The following is a 12,582-nucleotide window of genomic DNA, read 5'->3' as shown; positions in this document are numbered from 1 at the left end:
TGCTCTTGTTTCAAATGTGCCCGTCACGTAATTTTAAGGCACGCTAGCGTCATGACGTCATTGATATCACCACAGTCAGCAGCCGATTTCAAGTACTGTAGATATTGCTACAGACCGGAGTAAAATGGGCATGAATATCATTTTCGACTTCAGCCAATCCATCCATCCATCCATCCATCCATTTTCCAACCCGTTGAATCCGAACACAGGGTCACAGGGGTCTGCTGGAGCCAATCCCAGTCAACACAGGGCACAAAGCAGAAACCAATCCCGGGCAGGGTGCCAACCCACCGCAGGACACACACAAACACACACCAAGCACACACTAGGGCCAATTTAGAATCGCCAATCCACCTAATTTGCATGTCTTTGGACTGTGGGAGGAAACCCACGCAGGCACTGATCAGCCAATCGAAAATGTAAACATTGCAGTCAATCACCTTTTTATTTAACAAATCGCTAATCGGTGGTATTTGTCATTCATGCTCCACTTTAGCCAATTGCCTTATGGATACATAAAAAGAAAGGTGGTAGTGATTTCTAAAGGTGGAAGAGTAAGATAATTTCTAAAGGTGGACGGTGAAGATAAAGTGACTGTAAGAGACGGAGTGTATATTCGTAAAATACCTCTGTGACGATAGTCTACTAGTGCCACTGTCTTACACTATAGTACTTTGTCGAGTGCATTATTAAGACTGCAGTGTATTTTTGCCACCATCATTTATGATTAGTGGTTCCGAAAAAATAATGATAATAAAAGTTTGGATATGAGATATTTATCATTACTAAACAACTTCTGAAGAAAATTTAAATGAACATAACAATACAAATTTGTGTCTGCCTAATTTTAATGTATTGATGTGGACTTAAGTGTGGGCTCTACTTGATTGAGTCAGTCAGATTAAAACAAATGTTTGACTGTTGTTGTTTACTCGAATGTCCAAATGAAATAGTCGCCTACATTTAACTGTCACCTTAAAGACGGGCTATAAACGTATTACAATTTTAAACGTTGAATAAACTGTCAGAGTTAAGTCTTTACTTCTATAATACACAACCCTAAAATGTGTTTTATTACTTTCATTACTATTTATCCACGTTTATTTATTTAAGTATTCCTAATATTCCATTGTCCCCCCTTCGGCCCACAGATCAGCCTCAGTTCTTTGTTTGCTGATGTCTGTCAGATATTCTGCGCTCTTCATGTCTGTTCTCAACACACCAGCAGCTCTAGTGAGTTTCTTGCCTGTGGATCTCATAATCAAGTTTGTTTTTAGCTGTATTATGATTACAGATTATTACAAATCACATACTTGACACTCTCACGTTCAGGTATCAGGGAAAAGGCAACGTTCAGAAAACTGGCAATAAAATAGTGACTTTAAGAATCCATTGACTGTCTCTACATGTTATCAATGTTAAATGTAAGAAACACAGTTATCATAGAGCTAATAGTCACATTTCAATTATTATTTTTATGATGAAGTTTGCTATGTTAAACGATCTGTGAAGAGCAAATATTGTGCCTTTTGCAGTTTTTGTGACTGTGCACCTGTTAATCAGGGTATTCAGTTATCTGACTTAACTGGATCTTTATTAGTTTTGGGATTTTAAATACCTCTTTAAGATCATCAAATATATGTTTATTATAATACATATTACTTACGCAAATGTGACATTTAGAGATTCAAACATGACAGATGATGGTTTGTAGTTTATATCTCATTTATCCTCCATTTGACTCCGTCAGGTCCAACTGTGGACCGTCAGCCTGTCTTTAGGGTCTCTGAGACTGGAGGAGGCCAGGAGTCCAACTGCACAGCTGGCACTGATGGGCATCAGCATCACAACTGGTAACAAGATAGAGATGGCAGATAGTTCAGATGGGCATCATCCTATATGACTACACCAGCAAACGGCATATTAAGAGCACACCGAGTCTGTATACTCCAGTATGGCTCTGACATAACAACCTGTACAGCTGTAAACGACTCCACTTTACTGTCATTTAGCCCACACTGCACTGAGGCTGTCAGGTCATAGCCATTAAATCATTCAGTCAGTTAGGAATTTATTTTGGCAATGAAATCTCTGGTAAGGCATTTGTTTTCTTGTTTGTCATAAGTTTATACTGAAAAACTGGTTTACATCAATGTAGTTTTCTGTAGGACATAGACAGGGGCCCTCATAGAAGTTCCTTAACCCATCAGCAGGACCCACCAGTACCTGCTCCTTAGGGCAAGAAAGACCAGGGTGCGCACTGGCAGAGCCTACAAAATGACCTCCAGCAGGCAGGCCACTAGTGTGAATGTCTCTGACCAAACAATCAGATACAGACTTCATGAGGGTGGCCTCAGGGCCAATGTCCTCTAGTGGGCACTGTGGAGCTCGAATGGCATTTGTCATGGAGTACCAGAATTGGCAGGTCCACCACTGGCATCCTGTGCTTTTCACAGATGAGAAATGGTTCACCCTGAGCACATGTGACAGACGTGAAAGGGTCTGGAGAAGCCACGGAGAATGTTATGCTTCCTGTAACATCGATCAGCATGACTGGTTTGGTGGTGGGTCAGTGATGGTATATCTGGGGGAGCACATCCATGGAGGGATGCACAGACCTCTACAGGCTAAACAGCACCTTGACTGCCGTTGATCATTTTCATTTCCATCCTTTCATTCCTAACACGTCACCATATCAGTTCAAAGCAGTAGAAATATCTTGCGGGCTACTACTTTGAATACATAAATACACATAAACACAGACACACACTTAATGTCAAGACCTTCATATAACGAGGTTCTAGCTGTTAGTTGTGGTTTTAGAATACTGAGTTTCAAAACTTTTGACTCTCCATTTATCAGGAGCATACAATCCTTTTCCTTTAATGTTGTTCCTATATACACACGCTGCATTTTCAGTTAAAGACAATACAATAGTTTTATTGAAAATGTGACTCCTAAATAAAGATCAGTAAGACCCTTATTGTTGTAGATTCTGTTTGTAAGTGAACAGCACAGTCTTGATCAGGATGCTCAGTTTCCAAGCTGTGGGATTACCGGAAAGTCCAGCAAAGTGCCATTTGTAGACGGTGTTGATACACGAGGAGGCTCTGCTCACATCTATCAGTTCTAGTTGTGTTAATACACGAGGTGATTGGTCAGCAGAAATTAAAACACTCAGTATTGTCACTACCAAAAACAAAATGTTATTAATAAATATTCAGAATAAATTGTACAACCATTTCAAGTAATACTTACAATTAACAATAATGATGGGTCAGTTGAAATGAAAGAAAAATGTATCTTCTTTGTACATTCTAACAAAAAGACTGATCAGGGAATATACTGAAGTATGCCCACTTCTATATATTATATATAAATAATATGTAATGGGGATAGACATGCTTGTAATGTTCAAAAAAGTAATCAAACTGTACAAAATAGTAATAAATATTAAAGAAAAAATGCAGATGGTGAGAATTGGCTAAAACAGCTACACAGACAATTTCAAATATACAGAACTTAATCAACAAAGTGTCCTTTATTATTTACATGAATAGTTAAGTCAAATCTACACAACTCTATTATTACGCACAGTCAGTTTAACAGTCAGAAATGAAAAAAGCCAAAGACCAGTAAAGCCAGTGACACGTTTATTAGAGGAGGTGGAATCCCAAGTTTAAATGCCTCAGTGATGCTGTCTGTCCTCAAACTCTAAAAGTTGAAGCTCAAGTTTGTCAAACTCTCCACTCATCTTAAAAAAAAAAAAAATGTTTACCTTCACCAATGCTAAAAGTGTATTAACACATATTTTAAATTTCACTTTAAACATATATTTACATTTATATATATTTAGTTTATATTCTTGTCTAAATTCACTACAAGTAAAATGGTATTCTGATTAATAGACTTATAGTGCTGAAAATAAAAAGAAAGGACCGTCAGCTCCCAACACCACATGACGTCCCACTCACCGTCTGCTGGTCCATCAATGATCAGACCTTCTGCTGGGGCCGGCTCTGCGCTGGGGCAAGTGGGGGCAATGCCACCTTAAACAAACATCCTGCCCCCTTAAATCAAACTTTAAGAAGTTGAGAAAGAAAATAATAGATTACCCACAAACTGAATATGGACAAGATTTACTACAGTAGCTGAAAAATCCACTGGAAAAGACACAGATGAGATGATAGGTTTCACCTCCTGCTCGCTCTTTCCCTCCATGCTGTTTGTCCGCAGCTCACACAGCACTCGGCAGAGATCCCCCACCCCCCTCCCCCCAGCTAAACATCCAATCACTGCTAGTATGCAAATGACCCGGTGTCAGGTTTCTTAGTAGGCAGTGGCTTTGAGGAAGCAGCAAATCTCTGTAGTCAAGATCATAGCGACTCATGAGATAATTAACAACTAAAAAATCCATCTATATTTGTACAGTCAATGGGGGACTAGTCCATTGTTCTTCTCACAGTTTCAGTCTGGTAGAGAAGTGTTTCTTTCTCGATCCCACAATTACCACTGTGAGCCTGTCTGCTGCATACCTGTAGAGCCGACTGTTGGACCCGTGTCTGTCTGTCAGACCCCGACACAAAGCCCCGCTCCAGCTTTCAACTCTGCACTCAACAGTTTTCTCGTTTCATATACTGATGTAATCACAGCGATTTTAGTAAAGCTTATTCACTTCCCACCTCAGCTTCCAGCAGCTCACAAAGGGAAAGTTAATGCTATGAGATGCATCCTTTTTCCCAAGTTTTTAAAAAGTGTGACGCTGATCCTGGCTGTACCAATAGCAGTAGCAATGATCAGAGACATCAGCTGGCATGTCTACTCCTGTGGCATCAACAGGCACTGCTTCTCCTGTACCTCTGTGGTGGTACAACATTAAGATCATTCAATTCTGCCTGGTACTGCACATGACCATGGCTGGAGTACTCTGTTGTGCGGGACGCATGGTTCTGTTTCCCCTGTCGGAAATATGGCAGCACTGTTAATGATAGGGATGTAGTTTTTACCTTAACTGGTTTTAACAACTGGAAAGCAGCACTTGATCGAGACAAGGGGTTACAGAGGCATGTGTCCAGCCACAACCATGTGCATGCTTCAACCATCTGGACTGAGCATAAAAGCAGAGAGGCCACAGTGGGGAGTGTCGATTCAATGTTGGCTGGTAAAACACAACTTGATAAAAACCATTATTATGTCAAGAGTATCGGTAGTGCTGTAAGGTTTCTCTTTGTAAATGAGTTGGGGCTCCGTGGGACTGCAGAAACCATGAGACATGATGCAGCGGGTAATGATGATGACATTGCTTCAGGTATTTTTCTAAAACTGATGGAATATACCTTAGAGAAGGATGAGAAGCTAGCAGGCATTGCTAAGGGTATCCCATAAAATGCAAAATACACAGCTAAGGATATCCAAAATGAAATTATCCAAACACTGGCTGACATGGTGCTTGGAGAGGTCAGGAAAAATATGAAAGTGCTGATTCTGCAGGGTTTTGCCTCAAAAGTGATGGGACCAGGGATAGGTGCAATGTGGAAAATGTGTCTGTGATAATACGGTTTGTCAGAAATTCCATGCCAGAGGAGCATCTTATTGGGTTGCTCGACTTGCAACAACTTGATGCAGAGTACATCACCTCTGAGATCCTGTTCCACCTTTGTGATGCTGGCTACAGTGCTGACAGTAAACTTAACCAGTGTTATGATGGGGTTAGAGGTGGTGTACAAGCTCTGCTCCAAAAGAGGCTTGACAGATATGTCCCATACATCCACTGCTACAACCACCAACTGCACTTAGTGGTTGTGCATGCCATGCAGAGTGAGCCGTGTGCAAAAAGATTTTTTAGCCTATCTAGTTCACTCTACAACTTTTTTCACCACCACTATGTGCTCAATAAACATGATGCACCTTGTCTAAAAAGGCTGCTTGAGATCAGATGGACAAGCCACTATGAGGTGACAAGGTGCACTGTGGACAATCAAGAACAAATCCTTAGTATCCTATCTGAGATGACAGAGGATGATGATGCTGCAGTTGACCTGTGCACCGAGGCATCAGGCCTGCTATGCCAAATTAAGAGGCATCACTTCTTTGAGATTGGAAAGTTCCCAGTGCGGGTGCTTGGTGTCTTGAAACCAGCAAATGCTATTCTACAGTCTCAGTCAGTTGATCTGTGCAGTGCTTCTGAGGTTGTTAGTGCAGCACTGGACTCCTTAAAAAACATCCATGAGGATGACTGTTGGGGAGTGTCATCTCCTGCTGAGGATGAGTCACATCCAACAAAGAGAAGGAGAACAATGAGCAAACACCTGGGTCAAAGTGTTGTGCTCTCAACTTTGGGCCATACAGACTCTGGTGACCCTACCATTCCCCCATCAGTCTGAAAAGATCCCTGCTCAACATCCTTGACAGGGCCATTTCAGAAATGGAAACTAGATTTTCACACAAGAATATTGACCTGATGAGAGCCACATCTAGTCTTGCACCCAAATCTAGTGCATTTCTAGATCCCACCCTGTTGCACCCTCTGGCTGTGATGGCTGGCACTGTAGCAGATGTTGTAAGTCTGAAAATGAAGTTCTTGTCTCAAAACAGATGCTGCTCAAAAAATGTTCAAAGGAAACAGACCTGTCCACTGTGTGGAAACTCCTGCAGGAGTACAAGGAAGCCTTTCCTGAGTTGCATAAATTGTTTGTAACAGCCCTGGTAATTGGTGTGTCTTCAGCATCGTGTGAGAGTTCCTTCTTCACTTTGTCACGGGTCCTAACCCCCTATCGTCACACCATGTTACATAAAAGAAAGAGGAATTTGGTGATCTTGGCCCATGAGAAGTCCATAACAAATAACTTGGATGTGGATGAATTTAGAAGAGTTTTTACAAAGGGAAATAGGAGACTGTTGTTGTAGAGTGGATTGAGGAGAAAGGAGAGCGGAGCTGTTCAGTTGCAAACAGAGAGTTCAGTTACTTACAAAACAAACAAGCTTAAAACAAGACAATAAAAGAAGAAAAAAAGAAGAAAAAGTTCAAATGTTCTGTTCTAAATCTGTTGTGTTCTACAAATTAGTTTGAGAATTGTAGGAAAAGACATGGTGAATTGTTTTTTTTTTAATTACTATGCCAACCCTTTTTAGTTTTGTTAATATTGTCTATATTGAGAGGTCTTATTTTATTCTTACTTTATTTTGCAAATTTATTTGAGAATTAGGCCATCCAATTAAGATAAATTTTATGTTGTTGGTTGTAAAGATCTGGATGGATATTTTATTTTATTCTTTATTTTATTTTATTTTTTTATTCTGTGTTTCAGTTTTATTTTTCAAGACTTGGTGAACTGAATTTTTGTTTATAACTTGGGCTACCTTTTTTAGTTTTGTTATTATTGGCAATAGTGAGAAGTGTTATTGTTGGGTTCGAATATATTTGATATAGGCCATCCAATTAAAGTAAATGTCATATTTTTAGTTGTTATAATCTGATGAGGAATATTTTATTTTATTTTTTCTTGTTTTATTTTTCAGTTTTCCTCCAGAGGGATTGCCACCTTATCTTGGTCAGGGGGTTTGTGTGCCTCAGTGACCCTAAGAGCTACACCAGCTGAAGCTTAGCCTTCAGGTGGGACACCCAAGTTGGACAGGTCTTAGGGTAGAGGCCTGATAAAAACAGTTATCCAGAGCACCCCAGCACCCACCACCACCCCTCTCCACCCCCCCACTCCACCCCTTTCCCACCTCCGTCACCACCATGTGCCCCCTTCATATTTCTGTCTGCCACCTCATAAATGCCAGTCTGGAACCGCCCAGGTCCAAACCAACACAATCTCACCTCTCTGCGTTTGTCTCCCAATCATCCCACCTGAGCAGACCCACTAATGTCCTCATTTCTAATCCTGTCCATCCTCATCACACTCAATGCAAATCTTAGCATCTTTAACTCTGGCACCTCCAGCTCTGTCTCCTGCTTTCTGGTCAGAGCCACCGTCTCCAATCCATATAACATAACTGGTCTCACTACAGTCCTGTAGACCTTCCCTTTCACTCTTGCTGATACCCGATCTAAATCAAGGTGTCCAACTCTGACCCCACAGGGCCACAGTGGCTGCAGGTTTTCCTTCCTGATGCTTTCTTAATCAGTAACCAATTTCTGCTGTTAATTGACTTCTTTTCTCTTCACTTTGTTAATTGAAGAATCCTCTGAATTGTTTCTTTTTTTCCTTAAATGGCACCCAAATATAAATGAGATGTGAAGTGAACCAACGATTGACCAGCCAGGGGGTATCAACATGACCAGCTGGGGTATCAAACTCCCACCAGTTTCACTCTAACCAGCTTCTTAATTAGAAGCCGATTGTTGTTGTTAATTGAACTCGTTATTTAATTCCATGGCTGTGCTCTCGTTTGACCGCAACAGAAAGCAGATCAGCGTCACAGAGACCTTCAGCTTTCTTTATTTTCTGATACTGTAAGACAGCAAAGGTTATCTGGTCAAGTGTTGGGTCATTTTGTATTTCATTACTGCTTGGTTGCTAATTAAGGAATAAAAGAAACAGACAAGGGGTCTGTGTCTTAAATAGCAAGTCAATTAAAATGAAGGGGAAAAAGTTAATTAGCAGCAAAAATGGGTCATTAATTAAGAAAATGGTTAAAATGAAAACCTGCGGCCCTCCAGGATCTATGTTGGACACCCCTGATCTAAATTAAACAAGGAAACAGTCAAGTCTCCATGTGCCTCGTGTGTTCTTGAAAACAGTGATGGTAAGCAGGCGTGTGTGTGTGTAATAAAGTTACTGTGCAGGAGAAGACATCTATCGACCCAAACAGGACAATATTGTACCTTGTTTAACAAAGGCAAAAAATAAAAAATAAATAAATATTAAAAGATAAAATGACTATGAACGTGTCTAACTGTACTTACCTTACTACCTTAGTCTATCCCACCAGACTCCCTTTCAGTCGTCTACAGCATATCCAGTATGAGGTATTCTCAGTTTTACATCTAAGCCCAAAGCGTCAAGTTCTTCATCTGACCGGTGCTGTAGACTCCTTAAAGGGAGAAGTTTCATCAGCCATACACCTTGATACACACAGAGCCAAGGGACTGGCAAAGCAGGGAATGGGATTAACAGTTGGATCTACTATCTTGGATTCTGCCTCACGTGTGATGAAGGGTGTGAGGCTGAGCGTCGGTGTTGTGACACTTAATTCTAGGGAGGCAACAGTGCAACACGTCCTAACAACACAGTCAAGAAGGATAAAGCTACAAAATGGCAACAGGCCACACTTACAATTTAGCAATAAAAACAGTTTATTAATTTTCAATTCCTTATTAACACCAAATGCTCATGTATTAATAATCTCTAATGTACAAGGCCTGCAAGAACTCAAAGTGAAGAAGCAGAAAAAATATTTAAAGAAAAACCAAAAAGTCAAGAACGTTCACATTGTAACAGGCCTGGCTCATCTCCGATTAACTCTGCTGGTTATCTGATGAAACACAGAAAGCAAGCTGATGAAATGTCGGCTAACAGGAGCGCCGCAGAACAATCCCACCACTCAGGTGAGTCCTTCTGAATGAAGACAGACCAGGGAGGGCAGCTGGTTTTGTTCACGTCTTACAAGTCTGTCCTTCTCAGAGTGCCATCCACTTTGTGCTCCAGTCCCAAACTCCACATGTGCTACGGGGTGCAGTGGGGTTGCCGATCTGGAAGTGGCACTCTATACAGGGCTGATAAATGGTGCCATAAAAATCAACAAAAGTGATTGATCACAAATGGCACATTACATGTTTGTATGATCTTTGTGATGACATTACAGTTTCAGAACATGCTAACCGATAAATAACAGACTTATTCAGTACATGGTCACAGATTTGAAATCAAAAACACATGAACTCTGAAGTCTGCATGCCACGGCTGACCTCAGCAGTCCACTCAGGAGTGACTGACAGGTCTTTCCACCAATCAGCTTTCTTCTTTTGTTTTCAGTTGGTACCTACCTTTTCTGTGCTGCCCTTTCTGATTTTTAAATGTCACATCTGCCACTGATCGTATATCATCGATGTCACCTCTTCATTTTGTTTCCACTTTTTATATTTTTCTGCCTTCTTGCATTTCATGACCAATGTACCCTTTTTAGATAAGTCCTTGTAAAAGTCAAGCTATACTCACACATTTGAGAACATTAATGACATAAAATGTAAAAAGAGTGTGCCCAAAAAATGAAACATAAACTTACAAAATACAGAAAGTCCAAGCAGAGTGAACTAACAATGAGTAGTGAGGGGTGAAATGTGACCTTCAGTGGTGGGTACAGAAGGGCCCACTTCTGCTTTTTGGAGTTTTCTGTCAAGTAAATGAAACCGAAGCTTTGTGTAGCTGACACTCTCTTAAAGCAGAGCTTTCTAATCGTCCATCTTGCTGTTGTAGTTTATTGAGCTCCTGTGGCCTCCAGCTTGTAGTCTCGACGTGAAGAAACGTTGTCTTGGGCAGTGGCGTAGGAAGGCGGGTGCGGTGGGTGTGGCCCGCACCGTGTACCAGCTCTGAGAGAGTGACAAAAAATTGCCGGTTTTGTATTAATGTGCCTTTTTGTTACATAAAATAACATGTCAAATAATTTACATGGGCTTTAACAATCTCTAATTGCAGCAAATTGCGGGTGAATAATGTGATGCTGTAATGATTTAGTATTATTGTGTGGTGCGTGTGGGTGTTCTGTCTCGTTTCTTTTGAACTGTTCTGGTGCTCAAGTAAACAAACAACCGGTCCTGTGACTCATTGTCTCATCCCTGCCACAAATATTTCATCGCCCCAAGTCGATTCTGTTCAACAAGATGATATTTTTAACCGGAACATCATAATAATATTGTTGGCGGAAACGTTTTAGACCATAAGTGACAGCGCCAAGTGAAGCACAGCAAAGAAAAACATAAGGCCAAAGTTTTGGAAGTCCAGTCGCTGGCCTCGTCGATGTTGAAATTTGTTAAACCTTCGACATCAACATCAAGTGTGGAAGAAGATGTTTCAACATTATCTCAATCCGAGAGTGAAGTTGGAGTTAACGAAAAACCTGACAGATGTCACGAAAGTGAAGGACAAATTAGAGAGGACATTCACAAAGAAACTGAAGAGCTCAAAGAAAATACTAACTTCGAAGATAATCATAATGAAGAAGAAAATAAATCAGAAGACATCGCATCAGACAAAGAGGAAGAAGGAGGAGGAGAAGAAGAAGGAGCAGATGAAGAAGAAACTAATAGTAATATTTTGTTTTCTGACATCTCTGACTGGCCTTTCCCTGTTCCAGATAATCTAATAGTTGACTTATTTAAAAGAGGAAGTGAAGCGTTTCAAAACAAAGAAGGACCATTTGTTTCAGTTAAGAGACAAGAGGATAAGACGAAGGGTGCTGACCGACAGTTGACGTCTGATTGGTTCCATATCAGTCAGCCAAATGGTGAGAAAATTCTGAGAACCTGGATGGCAAACTCAACTAAAAAAACAAAGCTTGTACTGTTTCTGTTGTAGGCTCTTTGGCACAAATGCAAGTTTGAGTAACTTGGTGGAAACTTAATCTGAAAGTTCACAACCATGAAACCTCAGAACAACATGAAGCTTGTTTTGAAAAAATGGAAAACTTTAAGAACAAGTCTAATTGCCAATAGAACAATTGATCAAGTTAGCCAGACAGCTGCTGAAACAGAAAAAAGGAAATGGAGAGATCTTTTAAAAAGACTCGTAGACGTCACTATGTTTTTGGCTAAACAAAATCTTCCATTCCGCGGCCACAGAAAGCATATGTTGGCGGAGAGCAAAGGAAATTTTCTACAGCTGATTGAACTTCTATCAAAACATGATCCTGTACTAAGAGAGCACTTAATCAAACTAGAACAGTCAACTCAGTCACAGTCGGGTAAGATATTACCAAGCTATTTGTCTCCCACCACACAAAATGAGTTTATCTTACTTCTGGGTAGTATTTTTAAGGAAAAAATTTTGACTGATATTAAAAATGCAAAGTATTTTAGTACCTTCTTTGACAGCATGCCCGACGTCTCGCACATAGATCAAATGAGTGAAATCATTTATTATGTCCACATAGAGAACAAAAAAGTCAACTTTATCCTAAAACATTGTTTGTACCCTGTACAAACTACTCTCTCAATCTGTGTGGTGTACACTCTTTTGCAACAGTTCCATTATGTATGACTTTTTTGGGACCTTAGAAAGTTTGTACGTGTTTTTCTCAGGTTCTACGCACAGATGGACAATCTTTCTGACAAATGCTGAAGTTACAGTTAAGCGACTTTCAGAAACAAGATGGAGTGTTGACTACGAAGCTGTTAAGCCTGTGTTTAAGTGCTTTAAGAAGATTGTCGATGCAATTGAGGAACTGTGTGATGCTTCGGAAATGATCGAAACCAGAGGAGCAGCTCAAATTCTGTTGCCTGCAATGTGTGATTTCTCGTTTTTGTGCTTTTTGTGTTTATGGAATAATGTCATAAAAGAAGTCAACCACTTTCAAAAGTATTTGCAGATTCTTGGAACAAGCTTCAAGAAGTCTGTTATTAAGATGAGAAGTATAAAGGTC

The 12,582-nt window shown here is 40.3% G+C and overlaps 1 pseudogene; it reads left to right on the top strand.

Annotated features, from left to right (window-relative positions):
* Nucleotides 1–10,961: 10,961 nt before the first annotated feature.
* LOC120529004 lies at nucleotides 10,962–12,200 on the top strand (annotated as a pseudogene).
* Nucleotides 12,201–12,582: the final 382 nt, after the last annotated feature.

This window comes from Polypterus senegalus, chromosome 4, assembly GCF_016835505.1.
Source record: "Polypterus senegalus isolate Bchr_013 chromosome 4, ASM1683550v1, whole genome shotgun sequence".
Classification (NCBI taxonomy): Eukaryota; Metazoa; Chordata; class Cladistia; order Polypteriformes; family Polypteridae; genus Polypterus; species Polypterus senegalus.
Note: the sequence above shows the minus strand (reverse complement) of the source record. Positions and strands in the feature narration are given on the sequence as shown.